Genomic DNA, 26,837 nt, shown 5'->3' on the forward strand with positions numbered 1-26,837 from the left:
GGGGGAGAAGAAAAGACAATCTCATTGGGATGTTCATGCCTAGGTGGGGCCCCTGCTGAGATCTTGCTCCCCACACCTGGACTGCATCTTTTATTAACCTGCCTAGCATTAGTTCTCTCAGCGGTGGGCCCCAGCCCCTCCAAGTCACGAGGCTCAGAGTAATCGCGCCCTTCAGGGCAGGCGCGTGTAATCATTTGGGACAGTCAAATTTCTTTACATTTCCCAATGAATATTTATGCAATTTGTGCAGAACCACCAGAGCTGCAACACCACCGCGAGCGCAATGGGAAATGTCAGCACAGCCCCACCCCCACCCAAGGCTCCCTGTGGCACTCGCACACAGGAAATGCATCTCATCTCCCTCACACATGGCATGGGCAGGGTGTGTGTGTATTGCACGCACGCACGCACGCACACACATACATACAAAAACATTCCCACTTACAAGCTTCTCCATTTCATAAAGCCAGCAGCTGAACTCCTGCTTGAAACACAAACACACATACACCAAAGATAAACCCCAACTCCCCCAAAAGTCCATGCACAGCTTACTGATGGAGGGTTGTATCACAAGACTACCTGCCTGGACAGTGAAGTTGGCCCTACAGAGCCCTACAGTGCTTCAGTCATGAGAAAACAGTGAATTATGTCCACTTCTTTGGAAGGGCTCCTTTGCCTATTAAGTCAGAAATCACATAGGTGCTGCTCTTCTCAGCATGCTGTATAGATAGGGGGAGGAATTACCTGTTAATTTTCTGCCTAGTGCGCTATTGTTAAAAGTCCCAAAATTCTTATACAGTATTGGGGTTGGTTGTGAAAAAGAGGTTGAAACTAAGGTCAATGGGGAATGGCATGGATAGACTAGGCAAAAAGTTCTCTATATGCCCTGTTACAAAGCAGAGTCTAAAGGGAGTTAAAAACAACTTTGTTTGGTAGTGGAAGAGGAGAAGGTTCTTGAAGAAACAGTACACATTCATCCCTTAAATGCTTCTCTACAGGACTATAACCAGTTTGTAGCCCACTAGAAGAAAACCAGCCAGTTCATGGCAGCCCTGCAGGCACTGACTCAGCTAACAGCCAGCTCAGCTTTAGAAATACTGCGTAGTTTGCAAAAACATTAACATACCCACTCAGAGTTTTACCATTTTGCCCAACCAGGAAAAGTGCAGCAATAACCCCCCACCTAGCCCTAAAAGGTGCACAAATCCCAGGAATAAACAAAACTCAACCTACAACTGGTGTTTAACAAGGTGGTGGCTGTGATGTCATTATTTGGTTTGGCTTCCCTGTCAAACATCCCTGTCAAAACACCTGCAGATGTGAGCCAAGACTCTTTTTGAAAAGAAATTTACCAGGCCATAATAAAAAAGTGATGTGTTAATGAACAAATGCTTACTAAACAGAATATCCAAGGCCAGATTAACAATTATGAGACACCATGAGACAGAATCACCACCATAGCTTTCACATCCTAAAAAACACAAATTTCAGACTCTTACAGGAAGGAGAAGAGTGCGGGTAGAAACATCTTTTTTTTTTAAGGCTACACAAAACATTGTCCAGAGAAGTTGTCTGTTATTTTTGCTGCAGCATGCTAACACAAGAGCCTTGTGGCACTTAAAAAGATGGCAGAATGTGTTCTGATGTAAGCTTTTGTGGACTACAGCCCGTTTCATCAGATACACAAAGTGTTATCCTGAGTCACATGGTCGTGGGAGACTGTAAACAGTGAGGTCAGAGGGAAATGAAATCCAGAAAACAGGGACAGTGACAATCATATAATTAACAGTGGCCATTTACAATGATCACTGTAATTATACAATTATCACTGTCTCGATACTTTATGCATTTCATTTCCCTCTGACCTTACTGTTCACAATCCCACACACACTACAATTGTCTCTGTGTGTATACCTGTTACTCAGGCATTGTATTTAGCCCCATGGAGATGATATGGAGGGGATGGTCAGATCCTGAGGAGGAATCGGGAGAGCTCAGGGTCTTAGAGCTAGTAGGATGAGGGAGGTGAAATTGGGACCCCAAGAATTGTCCAAGCCCAAGGAGGAGGTCAGTGGTCCAGGAGTGGAGTGTTGGATCCAAGGGAGGAACCAAGCAGGTTGACAGAGGAATGTTCCACCCATGTGAAATCAGACATCCCATGTCTGCTGTAGAGCTGCCTGTGGCACCTCCTACAGTTAGTGAGGAACCTCCACCTTGAGCAGAGGCGACTGAGAATAAACTGGACGCTGAGTGGCACCAACACCACCTTCATCTCCAAGGACATGGAGACACCAGCACCTCACAGATCCACCCGACTCAAAAGAGGGTGTGTTTGCCTTCCCTGTCCCAGGGCTCTGGCCACTTGCCACTCTAAGAGCTGTACCCACCCCGCACTTCAAAAGGAAGGTGCTGGGTGCATGTTTGCCTGTTGGATCTATGTCTTAGCTTACGCTTAGCCATGTGCCTATACCTTTTATGGACTAGCTGCACCTGTACCTATGAACAGATTTAACTCATGCATTAAAGCCCTTGGCAGAAACAGAGCCGGGTGATTGAGTTCTTCATTTGACATTGAGAGTCAGGGCACACATCACATGTGGGGAAGTGGCTGTTGTGCTTAGCTCCTGCTTGTGGCCTTCCCATGGGGCATCTGCTTGGCTACTGTGAGAACAGGATGCTAGGCTAACTGAGCCTGATCTGGCAAGACTCTTCTTATGCCAGAGTTCTATCCACGGATCAGAAACCCTGGGGGGATTTAATTTCCAGCTTAGGGGCAGGGAAGGAAGTGGGGCCTTGTGGGTTAGAGTATCAAACCAGGCCAGGGATCCAGGGCTCTCCCTCTTCTCTTTCTAGGAAGATGGGATGAAGAGGCCCTGGCTGTGAATTAAGCCCCCCATGAAGTGAGTGCAGGTAAGGTTTACATTAAATGGAAAAACAAATTATGAATCGTAGGAGCAGGCCAATGCGGCGCAGCACGAAGCTGTCTGTCAGGGGCCGGCGACTCATGAATATTCAGCGCTCAAGTTCAGCACTAAATCTCATTGGAATGTCAGGGACCATTAGCTAGACAAGGTGTGCTTGTGTGTATGTGGGTAGGTGGGAATAAAGATAGAAAAGGACAGCAAACTCTCATACACTCAGGTAAAGAGAAGAGGCTTGATTTGAGGCCTACATGGGAATTTCCCCAGGACAAACCAAAGGCATCTGAAACTCCCCTTCCCAGACAGGTCTGTTTTGAGATAAGGACAATGTCTAAACACTGGTAACATGCCACTACCTTGGTTTATAAAACAACTCCCTAGTAGCAGCAGCCATAAAAAATATGGCCTCTGCCTTCAGCCAGATGGTCCACAAGACCAGTAGCAATCAACTTTGGCTTAAAGGAGATGACCTTCCTGGCTTCTACCATTCTCCCCCCACCTTTGGGCTACGTTCTCAAGTTGAAGCACGCAACCATGGCAATTCCAAAGTCGACTTTCATATTAAGTCTCCAGTTCTGTGCACAGTTACTTGGGAGTTAGGTCCCTTTGAAATCAGTAGGGCTTCCTTCCTAGTCAGCAGGAACACAGTCAGGCTATTAGTTAAGATTAAGCTTCCCCAGTGCTTGTTCACTTCAGGGTTATCTGATCTGACAACTGGGTATTAGATTAGATGTTAAAACCCTCTGATTCCCAAATAATTACTCAGAACCCATGCCATCAAGAATTCCCCGTCAAGAAAGTATTTTTAAAAATAGAGCCAATTTTTTCCACAAAAACATGCAACCATAAGTCAAAGGTTGATAACAGATTGAGCTGTTTTGGTGTATTTCAGCACAATTTTGCTCTGGGGACATGTTGATTACGAATTCAGTCGCTTTCCCCCTCACCCCAGCAGATAGCAGCTCAGCATGCAAACAGTCACTAGTTGGCTGCTATTTGGGATATATCCCACCCAAATTAGCACAATTACATTGAGGGGGTGAAAGACCCTATAGTATCTGCCACCAATGCATTCATGTAATTCCAGTACAGCCTACAATCTCCTGGGAGCATAGACATGAGGGTGGGAGGCAGGAGATCTCCTGGAGCATCAGCTACAAAGGAGAACCTTAATGTTATACAACGGACAAAAGGTTATATTTGCATACATTTAAATAAGCCAATATATCCAAGATTAGCGAAGCTATCGTAATTTTTGTTCCCTGCAACAGGTGGTGTACCAGAACCTGGCAAAATTCATTCCATACAGAAGTTCCATGCAGAGATTGTGCATCAGTTTGGTCCCTGCATGATTTGTTCTGCATCAAAGGAAGACCCATTGCTGACTATAGTGAGATGCTTTCCCTTTCAGCAGGTATAGGGTTTCCCCCGCTTCTGATCGTTGCAATAAACAAAATTACTCCAGCTCAAGTTCACTGCAATGCTGCCTACGGCCAATTCATGTATAAACAAAAATGTTATACATACAATGTTTCTGGTTCTTTGGTAACTTAATGCATCAGCCACTCAGGCCAAAATTAAGTGAAGTCCTCCATGTACACCAGTTCTAAATGTGTCAAGCCTCCTGGTTTTTTTACATTTGTTTAGCCCCAAGTAGTACAACAGGAGAAGCGTGCGCGCGCACACGCACACACAGAGAGTAAAAGCGAAAGATAAAATATGCAGGCAGAGAAAGGGGTTCCCCCCCCACTAGGGTAAACAACAGATGGGGGAGGAGATTTTCATCAGGAAAAGGGATTTGTGGGGGGAATCTCTCATCTAATTTTGCCTACGGAGAATAACAAGCAGCAACAGCATCCCTGCTCAGAATATTTCCAATCCACATTAGAAGCCCAAGTCACTTGGGGAAGGAAAATAGAAAATTCTTTCCAGTAGCACCTTAGAGACCAGCTGAGTTTGTTCTTGGTATGAGCTTTCGTGTGCATGCACACTTCTTCAGATACACTGAAGCACACTGAAGTGTGCATGCACACGAAAGCTCATACCAAGAACAAACTCAGCTGGTCTCTAAGGTGCTACTGGAAAGAATATTCTATTTTGTTTCGACTATAGCAGACCAGCACGGCTACCCACCTGTAACTTGGGGAAGGGTCTTGGTGGGTGACAAAGCATCTCTTTTGCATGTAGAAGGTCGCAAGTTCAATGCCCAGCATTTCCCAGTAGGCATGGGAGAGACTCCTACCTGAAAACCAGGGCAGCTGTTTTCCATTAGTGATGACAATACTGTCCTAGATGGATGAAAGCCCTCACCTGGTATAAGGGAGTTTCCTGTGTTCCTTTGTCAAAGGAAGTGAAGAGGGGGAAGCGAGGACCAGCCAGAATCAAAATGCATTGAGCGGGAGCTTCCCCTTCCATCCCTTGAAATATGCTCAAATACACCTCATCTATTTAAATGGATATATGCAAGTGGGCAATGGTTGGTGAACCTGCAAAGTCAAAGGATCAAGATATGCCACCATTGTGGTTGAGGGATTGGGCTGTGCTGGAGTACAGGGATGCTGTTTGCAGGAGCTAGCAATCCCAACTCCTCAAAAACTCAGGACTTGTGCTTGGGCAGCTGCTGCTAGTTATTCTTTTGTTCAGTCCCCCACATCCCCCATGCATAGCATAAGCTGCGAGGTGCCCACAGGGGAAGGGTGCATTTCTGGGAGCAGCCTCCACCCGCAGCAGGCATGAAAAGGCTTGCCCTAAGGGAGCTTGCAGTCTGGCCAGCCACTTTGCTGAGGCAAAAGGAAAGAGTCCGCCAATTACACCGATATGTATAAGCTCTTAATCCTTCTGAAGATTATCCCAAGGTCAGGGCGTCAGTGAATCCCCCAAAGCACAGCCTATGGTGCTGCTGGCAGCTGGGCAAGGCTGATAACAGCCAGAGCTGGCTTGAGATCATGGAAGAAGCCTTGCTAAAGAATCAGCCCCACCATGCTGCTGGTCCCAACAGAGGCCTGCAGGAAACCAGGAGGCCTTCAAGCTGCCCAGGAGGGAATCTAGCTCTTGCTTTCCCCAGCACATGCTTTGTAAAGGAGCCCAGTGCCTCCCTCCTCCTCCTCTTTCAGCCTGAGCTGGAAGACACCAGTATGTCAAACAGTCAAGTTCTTCAAGGGCAGAAAGAATTCAGAGAAGCTATCCATTCAACCCCTTTGCTCTGCCTACCTATGTTAGAAGTCCTCATTAACTGCATCAAGCCACTGCACAGGTTCTGCTCAGAAAAGCATCCCCTTTCCAAACACCCCCCAATCTGGATCTGCCCATTTCTCCAAAAGCAAGGTATGCTGGTGATAAAGGCTGCAGAATGACTTAGGAGACACAATGGGGTGTACTTTGGAGTAAACACGCACAATTAGGCTGTAAACCCCTTCCTTTGGAAAATGGAGACCTGGATTGTAACTGGTGAAGGTCTAGGGCCAGCCTTTCCCAACCTGGTACCTTCCAGATGCTTTGAACTACAACTCCTACGCTGGCTAGGGTTGGTGGGAATTGTAACCAAAATCACCTAGAGGGCACCAGGTTGGGGACCTAGAGGGCCTAGAGGGCACCAGGTTGTGGCTTAAGCTTCACTCTCAGCCCCTGCTTCCTCCTCTACTGCCGACTCCTGCTTCATAAAAGAGTCCTCTCTGGAGCTCTTAGATACAACCACTATTATAAAACTGAAGAGCATCTGTGGCACTTCCTTCGTTCAGTGGCCAAGTGTGCAATTTTCAGAGCGGTAAGCCAAGAGAGCATTAAAACTCCATGCATAACAATCTGCATCTGAAAGGTAGCCTTCCATCCCACAGAGACCCCTGTTACAACCCAGGAGTTTTGTCTCCTGAAAATTGCCCTCTTCCTGGTACCAGAGCATCAAGTCCTTGAACGACAAAAAGGCCAGCCTGATAAGCGTTTCTTGATGGTCAAAGAAAGAACGCTGATTACCTAATTAATGAGTCTGTTCCTTCTGAGGAAGTTGTACAAAGCCTTCTGCACAATCTGAGCCCTGCCGAAGCTAGGCTGGGAAGGGGAATACATATTCCGAAGTCTGTTATCATTGTTATACTTAACTGCCTGTGATAAAGTTCAAAAAACACCTCACTTTTGTCAAGAAAAACTGGTTGAAAACTCTTAAGCTACATTATCACTGGCCCTCAACCCACGCAGGGTGCGGCAGGGGGAGGCATTTTAAAAATAGGAAGTTTTGCTAAGGGCCAGGCCTGGGTTCTGGACAAATCTGATTCTTATAACAGGCATGCCACATCTCTCTGGGATGCTGCTTGTTAAACGATTCTAGCTTAGGGAATATTTGTGTATATTAATTGTCACTACAAGTAGTATAGATGTGTAGCAATTGTTTCCTATAGAGTTCTGCATTTGCCTTAGAAATTCAAATATTAATCCCTGGTGCCAAAAACCTTGACACATTACAGAGATGCAGAGTGTATATTCTGAAGGATGGGGGAACTAGTGGCTTTCCAGATAGTGATGGGACTCCCAACTCCCTTCAGCCCCTGCCAACATGGCCAGCGATGGGAAGAGCTGTTGTCCAACACTATCTGGAAGGTCACAGGTCCTTACCACTGCTCTAAAATGCAAGTGTTTATTGCATATTTCTAAAAGGGAGAAAACCCAAAGATCCTGCTGTAGCCCAAGTCAGAGGGGTGGGCAACCTCTGGCCTGTGGGTCTAAAGTTGCCCCAAGGTCTCCCTATTCAGCCCTTGAGACTTCCCAAGCAATGTGACTCACCAGCCCTACTGCCTGCCCTCTTCAAGTGCTCCTGCCCAATTGGAACATGTCCTTGAATGAAGATCATGTTTCTTGCTTGCCAGAATGGAGGTGGAGGTGGGTTTAGAATGTAGATTACTGTACAAATTTAGGAGTCGCATTGGTTGCTTTGCCCACTTTTGTCCCCGGCCCCATGCACCACTGGCAGGCCAACCCCAGGCGGCTGTCCATTAGGCTGCAAAGGGTTCCCCACCCCTGGCGCACACAGACGCCTCGCATTCTTGTAGGTAACCCGGTGAATGGTGTGGCATAAATACAGCAAATACGAACAATCTCATCAAACTCTGGATAAAAAGAGATGACAAGAAGCGGCAGGCTACCCTAAAGGATTAAGATCCAATTTACTCAGGCTTCTTAGCCCCCCACAGCTGCATTTACCCATTATGGACAGACCTGAGGCTAAACAGTAAGAGCGAGGGGCTCTATGGTAAGATCAGGCTGCATCTTGTGGCAGTAAGTAGTTTGTTCCCTCCAACTTCTCCTTTGATTTCCCCCTGAAAACAGACCTCCTTTGTGTAAAGGTATCCTTTACATATTTTTACCTCTGATTTTTTGACAACACTTTGGCACCACTATAGATGGATAGATAGCTGCTGTCACCTCCTACTCTTTGAGAGCTTTTACCAGCAACACCTGAGGGAAAAGCAGCACTAGGGTTATTAATAACTGAGGAGGGGGCTGGCTTCATTTGACTCTGAAACTGCTGTGGTGCTGAATCGCTCTTTTAAAATCTGCTTTTAATCAGAGAGAAAAGAAAAGAAGTTTGGACAATTAAGAGTAATGAGGAGCTTTAAAAAATAGCTCTGGGAAAATTAGCTGTGCTTTTTACTGCACTTGGAACATTTAAGGAGCTATGTTAATGTGGAATAAAAATCTGTGTGTGCCGTTTGCGTGTTCTCAGAGAACACAGTGGGGTCTCAGAGAATCAGAGCACTCATGGTCTGGAGTGTGGAAGGAAGCTACTCACAAGGATCTCTGTTTCTGCATGTGTGTGGCCAGTCGTGGGCAAGGGGAGAAGAACAAAAGGAACCAGCTAAGGCCTTGCCCACTATTGCTCAGGAACACGACTGACAGTTACTTTTAACGCAGGGATGGGCAACGCAGTGTGGCTTTCCAGATGTTGCTGGACTACAACTCCCATCACCCCCTGATTATTGGCTATTTTGTCCTCTGAGGAAAACCAAAAAGCAACCCACCTTTTAGCAATCATTGTACTTGAATTGGGGAGGGGTGGAGATAGGCAGTGAGTGGGCAATGCCTGACACTTCAGAGAGCAGGAGAATCTCAGTTAGAGTTGCACAATTAGCCACTTCTTGCTTTCAGAGGCTTAGAGGCCTTCCAGGCTATAGCAGACATCCTTAAATTGTTCCAGGTAATAACTGCTGGAGGACCAAGTGTCAAATCCCCGGTTGTTCTACTGGCTGTGGCAATGACCCATAGGGACAGGTTTATGAATAAGCATGGATCACGTCAGCACACTTGGACGTTCCAAAGGACTGGGAGATGGTGCGATTTATGTTCAGTATCATGTTCCACAGTGTTAATTCACCTTGGCGCAGAGATGACATTGTCCTGGCAGCTGAGGATTGACTGTAAATAAGGGTGTGGCAGTCAGAGAGTGTCGTAATGCCTGGAAGCATAGGCACACACATGCCTTCACACTCTCTAAACCAATAGCAGCCAGTAATACTAACAAATGCTTATCACCTTGGCTTGTGTGCATGACAACATGGAGCCACAGATGGCTTAAAGCTGACAGGGCAAGAAGCCTTTGAAAAAATAGATGACAGATAGCTCTATTGAGCCCTACACTGACATTTCAATCAAAAGGTTCTGAGCCCAGTCAAAGCACATTCTGAAAGTAGATGAGAGAGAAATTTGGGCAACTTTCTTGGGTAACTGACTATATCCATGTATAGAGGTCTGCCTTAGATGGATCTCCATCACATCAGCACATCCCATGTAGGAAGGCAGTCACTCCTTCAAGTTGAAGACAAGACTTGGATCTCTCCAACTGGGCACCTTCCTCACCCTCCCTGAACCAGTCAAAGGTTAGGTGGATGTATTTTCATCCACAGGGGACCATATTCTGCCTCTGTCCATGAGGTGCAGGGCTCTGGTGCTTGCAAGTGACTTTGCTACATGCCTTGAGCTGACCAGAGCAAACAATATGCTGCTTCAGTTCCCATTGCCTTCTTGCCCTAGCACTGAAATGTGCCCTTAACCTTGAATTTTTCCAGCCTCTCCCCAGTTTTCTGTACTCACCCTTCTTTTTATGTCTGGTATTCCTGTCTTATTATGCATTCTATGTTTTACAGTTAGCATCAGGCTGTGAGCTTCTGAGACAGAGAGATGGAAAAGGAGAGGCCACAGCAGGAGACTAAGTGTGCTCCAGTGACCCTACAGAAAGAATAGCAAAATAAAGAAGTGTTTTGGTGGGAAATGTAAGAGGTTCCACCAAAACAATTTTTTCAATAATCAATTAGCACATCTAGAATATTGGAGGAGAGAACAACCATGCAGGCTGTGCTGAACTTTTGCCTCTACTGGAATCTTCACACAGCTTCATCAGACTTATTGTGCAAGGGCCAACTCCATGTTGCTTGTTCTCATGATGGGAGGAGAGCCTTACAAAATGCTAGGCAGGAATGTGTGTGCCCATTTTTGCTATCTAGCTCAGGAGAGCTGCATGATAATAATGATGATGATGATGATACACATTTCACCAAATTTAGCACAAGCACCTTTTTCATTGAATACCACATGAAGGCACCCATGGTCCTGATACCATGAGGAACTGACCAGAAGAGTAGAGAGTGTGGAGGGGAACAAAGCTTGACAGAGCCATTGCAAATACTCAGGAAGAAAATGGGTAATGTGATTAGACGGCTGGAGGGATGCTGGAGGAAGGTTTATGATGGGACCTTGTAGCAGGAGGGAAAAGTAAGACTGTAAAATGGAGCCATACTTGACTCCATTTTAGAGATCAGGGGCAGACAGACCCCTCAGAAGGATGCAACTGTCTGGGAATCAAATCCCACTTCCAAAACCGATTGAAAATGTGAGCCTCTGCACAAGGTGAACTTCTGCACAAGGTGAACTGCTGTAAAGTGATAAAATTAATTCAAAATGCCCACTTTCATCCTGGGGCAACTGTTGTCTATGAATCCTAAATAAAAGAGAATCCTTTCGGAAACTACAACTCAGACAGCACCCTGTTGAAATAGGAGAACATATAAAAGTGTTATATTTCAAGACAGAATAGGTTGCTTCCGCACTAGAATCCTCTTCCACACTTGAGTCCTTTAACCCTACAGAGGAAATTCCTTTTCTGATTATGTCTTTTACTGACATAGCCTCTCACTTTTTTAAAAAAATCTGTGTTTTAACCTTGGGGTTTCAATGTGTTGTGTTTTCTTGTATTTATTTTGCTTATGCTTTTCTAGTTCTGTGTATTGTTTTCTTATTTGTTTACAGTAAGCTGCCAAAAGAACTTTGTTATGGGGCAATTTACAAATGCCGTCCATACAATTAAAAAAAACAATATTTGCTGAAAGCTGAACCAAAAACAGGCATTCCAGATAAGCATTATAATCTAGCAATTCCTTTCCCCAACAGTGAAGGGCCTATCACTAATCCCACCCACCCACTTCCACGCATGTTCATCAGGAAGCAACAAAAGGGGTTTAACATGCAAACCAGAAGTGTCTAATTAAAGGCAAAGGGGACCAAAAGAAACTTAAGGCTTTGCCAGTCCACATTCGAATTGGATTTTGTTACCCTTCCTCCACACCAAAAATGGAAAATCAGGTCTAAAAAACACAGCTGAGCATTACAGAAAAACACTGGAATGCTATGGGATGAGAAGACATCATTGATGGGATGCTCAATAGAAGGTGAGCAAGAAAGGAATGGCATTTCCAGAGAAAATGGCTAGTGTGGAAGTAACTACAGTATGTTTGCCAGAACATATTGGGCATTTCCATTTAATAGGCACTCCATGAGTCACTGGTTTGAGTCTCTTTTGCTTCCTTGGCTTTTCTTCTTCTACTTCTTCAGTGCTGCCCTGTTTTCCTTTCCACCCCTGCTCAGGTTGTTGCCATCTCTTTAACTGCTGTTGCTATGACCTCCCCCAGCTGCACAGTGATGACAACCCCTCTCCCAGGGGGTTTGCAGGGAAAGGATATGCAGCAGCTGGATAATTTTCCAGCTAAGTGTGCAGTAAAGCGCACAGATGGGTTATTGGAGCACGCAGCACAGGGAACAATGTGGCAACCACAAGCGTTAACTCCTCAGCGCAGCAGAAAAGTATTCGATGCAATTCGTATGGTAATAATGTTGGCACTAACGATAACTGGTCCCGCACTACGCCTGGAACCGAGGATTATCCACGTTCATTGGTGGAATTCCCACCCCCTCCCACACAATGTTCTGCTGCTCCTTATCCTCACCCACCCCACATGGATCCACAGCTACAGATTTCATGTGAATGTTCGGTGCTGATTTGCATAAATCTGCATCTGGTTTTCCATGGAAATCTATGCAAATTTAAAGAGACTACTGGCAAAGACTAAAGCTGGATTTAAAATACAAACTGGGGAAACTGGAACCAGACCCATGGTGAACCCCCTCCCCACAAAAGACTACCTTGCATGCAACCGGTCTAGAATCAAACTAAAAATACAAGGGAATTTGTTTAACACATAATTTCAGAAAGCAAGCAAAAGAAAAAGAAAAGAAAACCCAAGCACTGCATGCACACATGCTTTGGTCACAGTCTCTTGGATTTACAGTGGGTACCAACATCTAAGAACTGAAGCAAGATATCAACACGTATGGGGTTCCCCATGGAACTTTTGAGGATTCCTCATTACGAACAAACAGTTTTTGGAATAAAAAGGAATGTGCTGATAGTGAGGTTAGTAAAAATCTGAAGCTTTCCCATTTCTTTGGAATTTTGCCCTTAGTTATTCTTGACAGCTCAACCCCTCGATCCAAATCCCCAACTAAAACAAAGCCTCTTCTTCCATTCTTCCTCCTACTTTTCATTATCCTTGACATTCCCTTCCTTTCCCTTTTGCTTGCTACCCAAAAAGAGATTATAACTGCACCCTTCGATTCTCCTGCTGCACTGGACAATGTACATTTACAACATACCTTAAAGTGCAATCCTAGTTTAAGGTCCATTAAGTTCAGTGGTCCTTACTTCATGCTAAGGCTGTACTGAACTTAGTATTGTTTATCAATTTATATACCACTTTTATGCAAAATTGCCTTAAAACTATCTCATTAAAACAACATAATAATTAGGAGGAGGGGGGAAATATGGAAAATTGTTAGAGAAATATTGTTAGCGGATGTATACATGGAAAAACCAATAAAAATATTTTTTAAAAAAACAACACAATAATTAAAACAGGAGACGCAGGTCAAGAGATCAAGGGATTGTCACTGTAAACAGGCGTGTCTTCAAAAGATGGCAGAATGCCAATACAGACGAGGCTTCTTGTACTTCAGCAGGGAACTGCACCCGGGCCACCATCTCCACAAGCTGTTAATCAATAAGCACTGGCAAGAAGACTAACTGGATTCCATTTGTTGTTCTTAGTGCCCTTACTGCAGGGATGGGGAACATAAGGCTTGGGGGCCAAATGTGGCCCTTCAGGCTTTTCTATCTGGCCCTCAGGGCTCTCTCCAATCCACACACTCTCCTGAGACACACACCCTCCCTGTCACTTTTTCCTCTGTTCCATACAATGCTACTTTTGACAGCTGGCGAGCCATGGGCAATGCATGAGCACATGCACCAGGGATGGTGAACATATGACCAGATATCATTGGACTCACAACTCATTCCCAGCCAGCATGGCCAATGGTCAGGGATGGTGGGAACTGCAGTCCTGCAACTTCAGGAGGTCCCCAAGTTCCCCATCCCAGACATACGTAGACAACTTCTGAACTCACTTCAAATGTTAAAGCAGAGGATAACACACTCCCTTAAATGCAACTAGGAGATTCTAAGACAGGCACTGTCCTGTCCCTCTCCAAGCCATTTCCCCTCTTTACCTCTGCTCATGTCCCAATCAGGAAAATCCAGATTCTCCATGTTCCATAGAGCCCTGAACTGGCTCTTCCCATTTTAAGCTGTTTAAGAGGAAAAGAGGGAGGAGATCCTCTTTGCATCATAGCAGCACCAGCTTGCTTGTTTCTGCTATCCTCTGTCAACCTCTTGAGAAAACCCTGACTCCGGTTGCTCTTAAGAGCACTGTACAGTTTTGCCAGACCTGCCAGGCTATGCCCAAATCACAGGTCCCAACTACAAGTGGGTCTGACGCACCACGTGACTTTGTGCGCCCCGGTGAACATGATTAATCAGAGCCGCTTGCCCAGGAAATGAAAGGCAGGTCAGGAATGTATCAAAATGCAAATGGGCCCTTTTCAAGGGAGTGAATGTTGGTCGGTGGGGGGGATGGGGGGAATGCGAAGCAGAGCGCAGGGAGAGAGGAACAGGGTAGGAGAGAGCCCTCCGGCTCAGAGCAGGAGATGGGATCACACAGCTGTGTGTTAGCATGCACAGGATCCAGGATTTAAATTTATGTCCAAATCACAAGGGGACACCCATGTCCTTAGCACAGACATTTCATTCTCACCCCTGGCCCATAAGCACAGCTGTGTGTGTGTGTGTGTGTGTGTGTGTGTGTGTGTGTGTGCGCGCGCGCACGCACACACACACACACACACACACACTCCCTAACTGAATCACAATATTCAGTTAAGTAGAAACACACACACACAAACACATACATACAAAGATTGTGTGCCTCAACCTAATCAAAATGCAAAAGGGGGAGAGGGGAAGGGCATCTGATGAAATTTCCACCTGCAGCTGCTCAAAAAAAGAAGCAAACAAACAAAATAAAGTTATATATCCCCACAAGGCCCTTGCTGCCGGCAGGTGGGGTAGGGGCTTTTGTCATAAAAATTTGGTTAGATAGCACTAGTATTAGCCATGCAGCCCAGAGGATGCAACCTCGCACGCTGCGGGTCTCTAAACCATTTCTCTCGACATCTATCTATTGTCCAATACGTTTTAGTGGCTCCCGGGCTTGTGCTAAAGTCCTGAGAATCACAGCTTTCACATATATCATACGCATACACATCTCAAGCCTTCACGGGAGGTGGAGAAAGCCTTGGGAAAAAATGATTACAGCATGTTTCATGCAAGCTGCAAGGTGTATTGTCTGTGGGTTATATACAGTGAATCTCCCAGAGAGTGGGGGGCAGAAGGGAGAGAACAAGCCTCTCAACTCAACTCAGCCCTGCTCAAGACAGTTCTGTTGGAGTCAGACTTACAACCCTGGTTGGTTAGCACCTAATAACGGGCCCAAAGAACACCAAACACTGGTTGCTTGAAGCACCTGGAAAACTGGTGGCACCCAAGAATGTGAAATGCTTATTTATCCCTGTGCAAACTCCTAAAGAGCTGGCGGTGGTGGCAGCAATTAGGAATTTGGTTTAAAAAAGAAACAAACACCCCTCTAACAATTAATCCTTGCAATATTGTGCACATATGCCATTCCAAAACAGAACAATCCCACAACAGATAAGCCAGAAAGGCGGGGGTGAGGTGGGAATCTGAAATGCAAACAAAGCAGAGTACAAAGACACAATGCAACTGTTGTGTAGTTGTGCAAGACCACTGTCTATGCACACATTCTATTGGAAGGTGAATTCAATATGCCTTTAAAAGGTTTGCAGTCCAGAAAAAGTGACAGTGTTCTTGCATCTCATGATAAAGCTCAGACTCTGGGGTCTCCTCATGCAGCATCTGCAGACATCTCACTCAGTGCCCATGAGGTCCTCCCTCCCTCCCTTATTAAGAAGTTTTTAATCCGGTGGCCAAAGCATGCTACAAAACATAGTGCCAGCCTCCAGCCACCTTAATTTCCACATAATGTTTCTGCGCCCCCAAGCACCCAAAGATTCCTTCACTGCTGCTGCCTGGCTAACATGGGTGTGGGAGTGGGGGTAATGGTGGAGTGGCCAGGGAGTTGTGTGGGATGCAAAACACAGGAGCAGTCAAACACAACATTGCTAGAGTGGACATAGAAAGGGAACTCTAGGCCAGCCAGTCGGAACTTGCTGTTTCCCCTGGGCTGGGATGACTTCCTCTGTGTAACAGGAGATGGGTGTGGTCTCACCTGGGCAGGTTAACACAAAACCACAGGGACCACACTCCATCTTCCTCTCTCTTTTTTGGACGCCGTTCTCAAAGGAACAACATCGCTATGAGGGTCTCTTGGCTTCCAGCCAAGAGAACACAAAGGGACTGTTTTTTCCCTTATGGAACAGTCTCCTGAGTAAATGTTACTTTTACTAAGTTTAAGCCTGCCTCTGGGATCCAATTGTGAACAGATGATTTCTCGTGAGTAAAAGTTTTATGCTTTTATAGAAGACTGTGTATTGTCTTATTTTGAGAGGGATTAATGGGGGAAATACCAGGACATTTATTACAGAGGTTTTAACAAACCTAAGCAAGCTATCTGCTGCGTGTGTGTTTAAAAGGGGAATGAGAACTCTGCTAATTTCTGGGACTTGTAAACACAAGTTGGAATAGGATATCTTAAACAATATATCCTCTCCTGCATCCCAAAACATTCCCACAAGTTGGGGGACAGGAAAGGGGGCGGGGACAACCCAATGACATGGGTGGGGAAAGAAAGCAAAGAGAATGGGACTTTCAGGTGTGGCGAGTGGGGGGGGGTATATGTGTGTTCGCAGTCTAGAGAGTGTGTAGGGGGAAAAGTGATTTGTGGATAATTATCCTATTAATGGGTAGTCAAGGGAGTGTTTTTGTGCCTGGGGGCTGGCCTGACCCAATCCTTGCTTCATAGTAATTTCTTGGCAAGTTACTTGTCTTTTACCCTCATTAGACTGCTTTCTGTGGAAACTGTTTTCCAATTGACCATGCCCACCACAGCCACCCTTTGGTGAATGGTCATACCCCCCCCCCACCCATGGCAGCTGTTTTGTGACAGCACACACGCTTCAAAATCCCAACTGTGCCCACGGGCTCAAAAAGGTTAGGGAGCACTGTTCATACCTCATTTCTCCATTTTAGACTCTAGAGGCTGCAGCATTTCTTGTCTTTAATCTTTGAGCCTGCAAACACATAATATATAGGCCATTGTCATAGGTGATGTTTTTTGCATCTTGGTTTTTGAATTTCCCTTGTCATTCTGATGCAATACATACATTCACCAGAACCTACATTTGATTTTTAAATGACTTTCTTCCATTTTCTACCCAGCGGTTAAAATCATTCCCATTTGCACACAAGCAGTGAAAGAACGGCTTACAGGCAAGTTTGGGGTCTTAGGTGCAGATTGTCCATAACATCTCCCTTTTTTCTTTCTTTCTTTTTTTTTTTGCTAAAGTGCAGCAGCTTCCTCCTTATGGTAAACCTTATCCTAACTGAGCAACATCTATTTTTGCCTCGTTATAAATTCAAAGAAGAGATCCTTTTGAGGAGAATTGTTGCTCCCTCTCTTTGAAATACTACTTATTCCAATAAAAAAGGTATTTGCACAAAGGGTGACTGATAGGAGTAGCCTATAGGCGAAGAGGTTCATCTCTCCTTTGCAGCTTATTCTCTCAACTTATTCCTGTCCTCTCACACCAATGCTGCCAGACGGTAGTTCTGGAGCGTTTCTTTTCCTTTCCAGTTAATGCAAAGTCATAATAAAGAGCGCCCTCTGAACATACTCTGAACATGTGCAGAGTGCATTCCTTTCCTTTCCTTTCAGTCACAACTCGCTCCCATTCACCTGATATAAGAGTTAGGGGTACAGCGTCAGGGATAAACCCCAGCACCCTTCCTTTTAGAGATGGATCTACCACAGTTCACGGGGCGCCCGTGTGGGTGGGTGCCACGGCGCGGCGCGTTTGTCTCGAGCTGCGTGGCGTTTCCCGCGTTTCCCCCCCAACTTCGCTCCCACAGGCCTGGGAGTCCACGTGCCGCAAGAGCCCGCAGGGCGGCTCCCTCCGGCGGCCCCGCGGCCAGCTCGGCCTCCCGGGGGAGTGATAAGCACGGCAGGAGTTACTGCCGCCTGACACTTTAATGAGGCGGCGTCCTAGCCGACATTAATATTGCGAGGCCTGCCATTCCCCGGAGGCCTTTTGAGGGGGAAGCAACCCCGCGCCAGGAAAATCAAATAAATAAATCTCGCCTAAACGCCGGCGAGACCGCGGGAGCGCGCGGGGCACTCACCTGATTTCCCCGGTGAGCCAGCACCGGCAATCAGAGCCGTGCTAAACGGAGGCGGCGGGTGATTTATCCCATCTGCTCTGAGGCTCAGATTGGGGCCGCGGCCGGGTGATGCATGGAGCGGGAGCACAGGCGGAGGGGGGGGGGGAGCAGCTCGGGAGGCCACCACTCAATCCCAAATTAATTTGAATATTTTGCCCCATCAAATCTATTTAGGGCCGCGTGTGGCCCACGTCCAAGGAAGATTGATGACTGTTCCGGGCTGGGGGCTTTGATTGCATATGGCACGATGCCCGGCTGCCGCGGGGCCTCAGGCAAGCTGATTCCCCCGGGGAGAGGAGGAAGGAGCGGCAGCCAGGGGGAAACCCGACGGGCAAGCGGGAACTTTTGCAATACAAGGATCTTAGGTTTTAACCCTGAAAGTAAGCCCTGCTGACCTCAATGGGGTATACCTCTGAGTTGCGGGTACAAGATTGCGCTGTGAGGCTGCAACCCTACGCGGGGGGTGAAGATACCTGTAACACTGGTTGTAGTCAGTGTGCAAACAGTGGGACATTTTTCAAAGTATGGGGTGGCTGATGTGGAAAAAGAGAGGGTTAGGAATGGGTAGGACTCCCAAGTTCCACTCCTGCAGCCTTGGAGAACAGGCAGGGAAATTTTTTTCTTTTCAACTCCAGGGCCACAGTTACTTCTTTTCACAAGCACAGTGCATACACACACTCTCGCCTTGTACAGCCCTCTCCAGCCTCCATTCAAGAGGCATTCGCAGAGTTCAATGACATATTCCAGGGCAGGGTGTAAAGCAGGGCCAGTGAGGAATGCCGCCTGCGGAGAGTGCTGAGGGCCAGACTTTTGGCCCTTGAGCCTGTCACTCTCCATCCCTATTTTAGAGGTTGGAAAGCAGTGAGGCTGTGCATGTATCCTAGGCTTGAGACACAGCAAGGTAATTCCACCTGCTCACTGTGTTTCAGATCACATTTGCACATTTTAGGCAGCAGTACAGCTCAAAAGTGTTTCCAAGTCGCCCACTGCCTGTCCACACTAGTGGGAGGGGAGGGGTATGGATGTCTTTGTATGGCTTACCTTTTCAAATAGGATCAAAACGGGTTTTTTTGGGGGGGGGGATGAATCAAAACTCTATTTCTTAAGAAATTAGATATGAATTGTGGCTAATATTCAGAGGGTCAGCAGGTTTTTCCTCTTTTCTCTGATAATCTTTACCTGTTGAATTTTTGTCCGTTGTGTTGCTGTTAAAAGCACAGGAGCCCTGCCAGAAAAAATAAAGACAGCACCTTAGAAAACAATCAAGAGGGCATGCCAGTTCCAGATTAAGGAAACAGGGACCACATGAAGAAGCACGGACTTGAGCTGAACTAAATTAATAAATGATTTTTTTTGTATCATTGTGGACAAGACAGATGCAGAATCACATGATCATGTTGAAAGCTTATTTTTCACCCCAATGTCCTTGTCAGACCAAATGAGAGGTTGAGGCAGCCGTCCTTTTAAGAACGCTGTCATAGATTCTGGTGCTAAATTTGCATGTTGCCATGCACAAAAAAACTAGCATTTGGGTCTTGGGGAGGTAACCAGGTGACCCTTTCATCGCCTTCATATTTGCTACAGGTTCTGTCTCCCTCTCTCTCCACACACACACACACAAAGAAAAACAAACACAGAAGCACAAATTAAAAAGTCACAATGAATGGAAAGCACCCCTTGAAGAGCCTGTACGAATCTGCCTCCTGGGTCAGATTTGACAGCGCAATTAATGCCACCGGCAGGCCTTTGGATGCATGCAGACATATAAAGGACATTTATGATATTTAAAACCGATGTATCACTAAAGACGTGAGAATAGGAAAGAAGAGGACTCTTTCTCGCTCTCTGGGCGCTGTCATACTCGAAGGCTGTCACTGGCAGTGGCTGCTGCCACTGACTGCCTCCCTGTTCCTAGAATCCCCCCCCCCCCAAGCATGGGGAAGCCCTTCTTTCTTTCTTTCTCCCACCTACATGTTACTGCCACATTTATCACCAGGTGTCGGATGCTCATGGAGCGAGAATTTCCCAGTCACAACTAATTCCTGGGTCTCACACTCCATGGGCCAGCTCTGCAGTGTGTGTGTGTGTGTGTGTGTGTGTGTGTGTGTATAATTACAAGCAGAGCTGCACAAGCCACCTATTCTTAACCCTTCTGGTGCTTGAAATGAGGAAAAGGCACTGAAGCTCCTAGAAGACGGGGCCCCACCCTGCAACCAAATTAATTGGCACCATATTTCCAGGTCTCTGTAGCAACTGAGTTTGCAGGCTAGAATGGACTCAGGGTTTCTGTTGCAGCTTGTTGTGCCTCTTAAGGGTTTGGAGTTGTGTCCTGGATGTAATGAAAGGTTGTAGACCAACTATAAACTACCGGTACCACTTTCTAAGCATGGAGAAATCTCACACCGATCACCTTGTTTGTTCAGACAAAAAGGGAATTAATGTTTCAGAGGTTAGACCTAATTACTCATTGTAGTGTTACAAAGACACAGATCAAGGAAGTTTATTAGGCACACATTTAGTACAACCCAATCAGGTAAGAAATCACAAAATTTTGGTGTGTGTACCTCCCTCCCCGCTTTACCAGAAATTGTGCAGTAGCATCTTGCATAATACTTCAAGCAAGTGGTTCCACAACATGCCCAGGCCTCTTTTTCCCAATGACATTTTTCAGCAGGGACATATTTTTCTGATAGTCAACCTTGACGTAGGCAGCTGCAACAGAAAGCCATTAATATACAAATTAATAATGTATAAATTAATAAAACTGTTATGTATTGCTCCTTGCAACCACATTTAAACGATTTTTGAGAATGCACCCTACAGCATGGAGTTGGGGATTCTAATCCATTAGCAAACTCTTGAGGACAGAGCGATGGCAGCAATCTGGGGCAATCAATCCTGGGAAAGACAGTGAGATTTGGAATGCATCCAAAACGCCAGCTCCCCTCAACTTGCCTTGCCCTTTACTGTTTCTGTTGTGACTTCTCACCCTTTCTTACAAGATGCAAATTCTGCTCGTGACTATACAATAAGTTTAAAGCAAGTTGTCTAAGGCACAGAGGTTATTGGCTTCAGGGTGGGTGCTCTAGGAAACTTGTGTGTAATGCAATGCTGCTCAGTACCACTTTAGAAGTGTTTCCCATCTGATCAGAGGAGAAGAGGCCAACTAAAGGTCAGGTAGGGCCAAAAGTGTATGGGGAGAGGAGGCTAGTTGCAGAGTGCACCAACTGAGCATCTTTGCCTCAGCCTGTTCCTTGCCAGATCCGTGCTTCGTTTCACAGATGTGAACAGCTGTTTTTGTGAATCTGCATGATGAGCAATTTTCTCCCAAAGGGTTTAATGAACCGATGCTGCCATGGAATCAAATTAATGAAAAATTAGTGGCTGCAAAATGACCCTGGCTGGGCTTCCCTTGATCACACTGCAGGTGGCCATTCTGCAAGGCAAATAGCAGCTGGCACAGCACGGTGTCCATCCGTCCCCCGCCAACTTCATTGCAATGTGCTTAGGCCAAAATTCTTAGCACAAGCCTCCACTATATAAATGCTCATGACTAAACAGACCTCCCAAGGCTGAGCCACTGGGGTCAAACCGGTCACGCAGGCATAATCTTATCCCAGCATTGGAATTCCCTAGTTCCAGGATGTAGGGCAGTGCTACTGCAAAACTCAGGGTATGTTCACATTAGCAACTTAAAATACTACAGCAAGGTCAGTTCCTCCCACTTTGTTTCAAGCCGCATTTGCACAGGGGGTTGTTCACATCAAGGGGTGGGGCTGTCTTCACCCAAAGTGCAGGACCCTTTGGGTTTCCTTACCCCTGTAAACCACACACTTCTGGAACTCCATGAAGCTGCAATCTGCGCGTGCACACTCAGGTACCTCAGACATTCAGATTACCACTTACTCCACATCCAGTTTTCTAGCTGGATGGAAGCTGGTTTGAGAAAGGGGGGGGGTGTGCATCAAACAGCAGCATTTGTCAAGAAACTACAGGATCAATATGGAGTGTGGCTAATGTCTCATTAATGCTTTAAAAATTAGCAGTGGGAGCACACTGGATGCAGCATAAGCGGCAATGTGACCATACCCTCAGTTTTCCAGTAGAAACCAGTGGTGTAGTGAAGCAGGGACAGGCAGGTTGAAGCACCACCACAGGAGGGATGGTAATATTTTGTAAGGCACTATTTGCCAATCCTCTGCATGTCACAGTGATAATCTTGAGTGAAAAGCATCAGGCATCTCTACTTGATAGGCTGGAGGAGTGGGAGGGCTCATATGCTAGCCCAGGCTGATAGGACTAGGCCGAGTCAGTAGTCCAAGAGGAAATGCTTGCCATTCATGTGAGTTGTGGCAGACTTACTTATTTACCATGCATGTATCTTGCCCTTCCTCTGAGGAGCTCAGGGGCTATCCCATTTTACCTCACAATTACCCAATACCTTAGGTGAAGAGAAAGAGAGAGGGGGGAGGGAGGGAGGGAGGGAGAGCAACCCAAGGGCACCCAGTGAGCTTTTTGGATGAACAGGGACTTGAACTCAGGTCTCCCCAATCTCAGTTTGACATGCTGCACTGGCTCTTTAGAGATGCCCAAGTAAGCACAAATGGAGATAACCTGCTCCAGCCTTAAAGCGCTGGTTCTCACCCTAGAAGCTGACAGCCATCACTCAGCAACTAAAAGTGCCCCAGAACAGACAATCACAGAGAACATGGGGGCGGAAAGACCCAGTTGATGATGTCAGCTAGCCACTCAGAGTGCGCTGCAGCGTGCAAACATGCACATGAATGTGCATCCCTCACATGGCCTTGACAGGGAATGCCCCGAGCTTACATGTGGAGTTCCTGTGCCTGACAGCCCTGCCAGGTCCGTCTCAGTTGTTCCACCCGACTGAGGTTGGTCTCCATTAAATCAATCTCGCAGGCGGGCTCCGGTAGGTCCTTTTGTGTCCCGCTAGGAACAAACGTCTGCTTGCATTAGCATTTGGTGATGACTTCTCCCACGGTGGGGAGCACCAGGTCGGGCCTGACATCTCCATCATGCTGCCAGCCTGACAAGCATTCTGATCAGAAGGGAAAGGTGACAAACCCTCTGGGAGAGACGGGCAGAGTTCTTCCAGGCTCTCGGAGCTCCTAGGCACCAACTTTATCCCTGGAGAGCCCATCAGAAGGGGACACTGTGCTGGCCAATGAACTGGAATTGGCCTTGTCTTTAGAGTATCCATCTGCATCACAGGGTTTGTGGCAGGCTCACAAGGGAAAGGAGGCAGGCCAGTGCTCAGAAACAACACACACATTGCCCAATACACAGATGCAGCACCTTCCTGAAACATGCCCCCTGTAGCTAACAGATGAGCTTCTGATATCACCGCCACCCCCAATCATGCCACACATTAGATTCAGCTTATTACATCTAACAGAGCAGGGTTTGACTGGTTGGGTCTAGAGCATGGTTAACTCTTATTTGTGTGAGTGAGTGGTCCCTGCTGCCTTGAAAAAAGGAGTGGTAAGGGCCCTCCTAAAGAAGCTGACTCTGGAACCGACAGTCTGGACTAACTATGGACCAGTCACCAATACCTGCTTTTGAGGGAAGGCTGTGAAGACAGTAGTGGTAGGGCAACTGCAGACATTTTTGGTGGAATCCTCACAGTCTAACCACAGTGGTTCAGGCACTGGGTTGCTGCAACACACTCTATGCAGGGTTTCCCTTGTGCTTGATGCAGAAACTGCAGGATACTGCAGCACAGTTGCTGATAGGTGTAAGAGTCTGTCAGCATACCGGTACTACATCTGTGCTCAAGAATTTGCACGGAATTCCAGTTGGCTACCAAGCCAAGTTCAACTTCAAGGTGTTACTATTATTCCCCAATCTCTTAATGGCTTGTGACTAGTTTTCTGAAGGGATCACCTTACCACATACATACTCAATCCACTCAGTCTATGGAACTTGAACTTCTACAAATGCTGCACCAGTGCACCATGTACATTCCACATTTGGTTGCAAGGAGTCATTGCTTTAGGGTGACAGTGCTCTGGAACTCCCTGCCTTGGCTGTATCTCTTTTTAAATCTGTTTTTCATCTTGATTAATGCTTTACTGTCTTTATTGTTTTAAGAGGCTTTTAATTATTTTTAAATGTTTCAAATACCCTTTTTATTAAAGCTGTGGTGTGTTTGTCACCCTCAGTGACAAAACAAAACAAAACACTAAATAAGCATACTGAAACACAGACCATTATGACTAGTGAAAGCTAGTCCATTAGGGCGAAGGAGGCACTGCTCCACTCACCTGGGTCTGCCCTCAGCCAGTCCCAGCTGTCTGCCTCCTCTTACTTACAACCAGTCCTGGGGGTGGCCTTGGCTGCCAGCTTCCTCCTCCTTAGTCCCAGCAGTGCCAAGTTCTACAAGTAGTGCTTGTAGAAATCAGCAGGGAGGAGGATGGGGACAAGTCAAGAGTTAAGTTGGCTCTGCCTGTCATTGGCTCTTACCCACAAACTGTGGGCTCCCTGCTTTCCATCCTACCAGTCCCAACAGACAGCAGCCACCATGGATCATGACCATATGAAACAAGCCATAAAAATACCATAGCAGAATTTGTTTCAAATGGGTATTATTTCCTCTAGCCACAGATTCCTAGCTATTACCCATCATTTGTGTGTGTGTGTATTGCACATTATGTTTGATGAGTGTGCAATCTGTGTACACAATAGATGATCTGTACTCTCATGCAGTTACTCACATGGAATGTTCGATGAGTGTGAAGTGTGTGAAACTGTGTATACAACTGTAGAAATCAACAAGTGTACACTCTTTCACACAAACACTTAAACATTTGTAGAGACAGCTAGTTGCTGTGTTCAGTGTATCTTGTAAGCATGGAACAGATGCACACAAACCAACTCCTTGTAGTCAGGCCAGTTCCTGAAATAAATTCTCTCTCTCTCTCTCTCTCTCACACACACACACACACACGGGGGGGGGGCAGAAAACGACCTCCTAACTTACTTGAACCAATTATCAAAAGTAGATGCCCTGCAGAGCAGGACGCAACAGCTTAAAGCGGAACAAGATCTTATCAGAAAAGCCAGTGCAAAAAACTACACTCCCATATCCACTGAAGCAAATTACCCACATCCCAGACAGCAAACTTCAATTACAAGGGACCTACTTTTGCCAAGCATAACACATATGAAGTGCCTAGCACAATATCCCCGTTGTTGCGACCGTGTGGGTGAAACCAAACAATCCTTGAGAACATAAACAAGAACAGCCCACGGGCCTGTGCGCAAACACTTTCCTCCACATTATCTGGATTTTTCATTCCTCTTCCGAAAGGGAACTGGTATAAATACCTTTAAACAAAGGGCCTGAGAATGTTGACTCACAACCCTGTGGAGTCCAGTAGCAGTGGACTAAGCTGAGGCCTCTCTGCTCCTTGAGTCATTGCCCCTCCACAAACATCCACCCACAGTGGAAGAATGTGGCACTTTATGCCCAGTGAACGCACAATAGACCCTGCCAAGCCCTAACCTGCTGTTTTCCCCAAACTATGGAGCCACCTCCAAAGAGACATACCTTACCCTTGACTGCCGCTTCTCCCCGAATCCAGCTGAATATGTGGGGGCATTGCTTGCAAGGCTGAATGTATGTGGCGCTGTGGTCTAAACCACAGAGCCTAGGACTTGCCAATCGGAAGGTCGGCAGTTTGAATCCCCGCGATGGGGTGAGCTCCCGTTGTTTGGTCCCAGCTCCTGCCCACCTAGCAGTTCAAAAGCACGTCAAAGTGCAAGTAAATAAATAGGTACCGCTCCAGCGGGAAGGTAAACGGCGTTTCTGTGCGCTGCTCTGGTTCGCCAGAAGCGGCTTAGTCATGCTGGCCACATGACCCAGAAGCTGTCTGCGGACAAATGCCGGCTCCCTCGGCCTATAGAGCGAGATGAGCGTGCAACCCCAGAGTCATCCACGACTGGACTTAACTGTCAAGGGTACCTTTACCTTTACCTTTTTATGGAGCCACCTCCAAAGAGACATACCGTACCCTTGACTGCCGCTTCTCCCCGAATCCAGCTGCATATGTGAGGGCATTGCTTGCAAGGCTGAATGTATGTGCAAGGGGGTTCCTGTGGCAATTTCAATTTGCATGTTAAGTGGAATAGTCAGATACAGCTTGCACAGGCCTACAAGGTGCCTGTCTGGCAATGTCGTGTTAGTCGTGTTTGCACATGTATGCTTGAAAGGGAGAGAAGCCCACATGCCTGCTGCATGTACACGTGTCGGCCTGCATTTATGAATGGGACGTGAATCGGTGTGCAGCTGCGTCCCGAGGGAGAAGCCATTCAAAGCCCTGGGGAGCCACTCCCCCTTGCATACACAGAACTCGCCGCTGCCTCAGACATTCCTTAACTGGCACGTGCCAGAGTTTCTGTACGAGCAATGGAGAGTCCAATTAAAGGCCCATTGTTGGGATTAATAGCTATGCCAAGCTCCCACACCGCCCCCTCCCTGGGCACAATAGAGAAGCGTGAGCAGAGGCTATTCAGGGGCACTGAAGCGTGGAGAGCTGCATGAATTCTGGATGGCTGCGTGAGTGCTGCTCATGCCCACACTGAGCGTGAAGCCAGCCCAAAAATCCTGCCCTGGGCAAGTGCCACCAAGCAGCGAGGGGAGGAACCCTGGGATGAACAATGGACCAAGGCAATCTGGTTTCAAGCAGAGGCTTTGACTCCTCTTTCAAGGTGCCAGGCCCACACCCGTGACCGATTCCTAAAGGTCAGGCTACTTCAGGTTGCATCTTCACAAG

General features: G+C 46.7%; 1 long non-coding RNA gene across 1 annotated transcript; it reads right to left on the reverse strand.

Annotated features, from left to right (window-relative positions):
* Nucleotides 1-8,227: 8,227 nt before the first annotated feature.
* Nucleotides 8,228-18,349, reverse strand: LOC117052805. The gene is made up of 3 exons (XR_004427320.1): nucleotides 18,004-18,349; nucleotides 16,837-16,895; nucleotides 8,228-8,366 (listed from the first exon to the last, which is right to left on the reverse strand). It is a non-coding gene; the product is annotated as an uncharacterized LOC117052805 (long non-coding RNA).
* Between the last annotated feature and the right edge of the window lie 8,488 nt (nucleotides 18,350-26,837).

This window comes from Lacerta agilis, chromosome 1 (genome assembly GCF_009819535.1).
Source record: "Lacerta agilis isolate rLacAgi1 chromosome 1, rLacAgi1.pri, whole genome shotgun sequence".
Lineage (NCBI taxonomy): Eukaryota > Metazoa > Chordata > Lepidosauria > Squamata > Lacertidae > Lacerta > Lacerta agilis.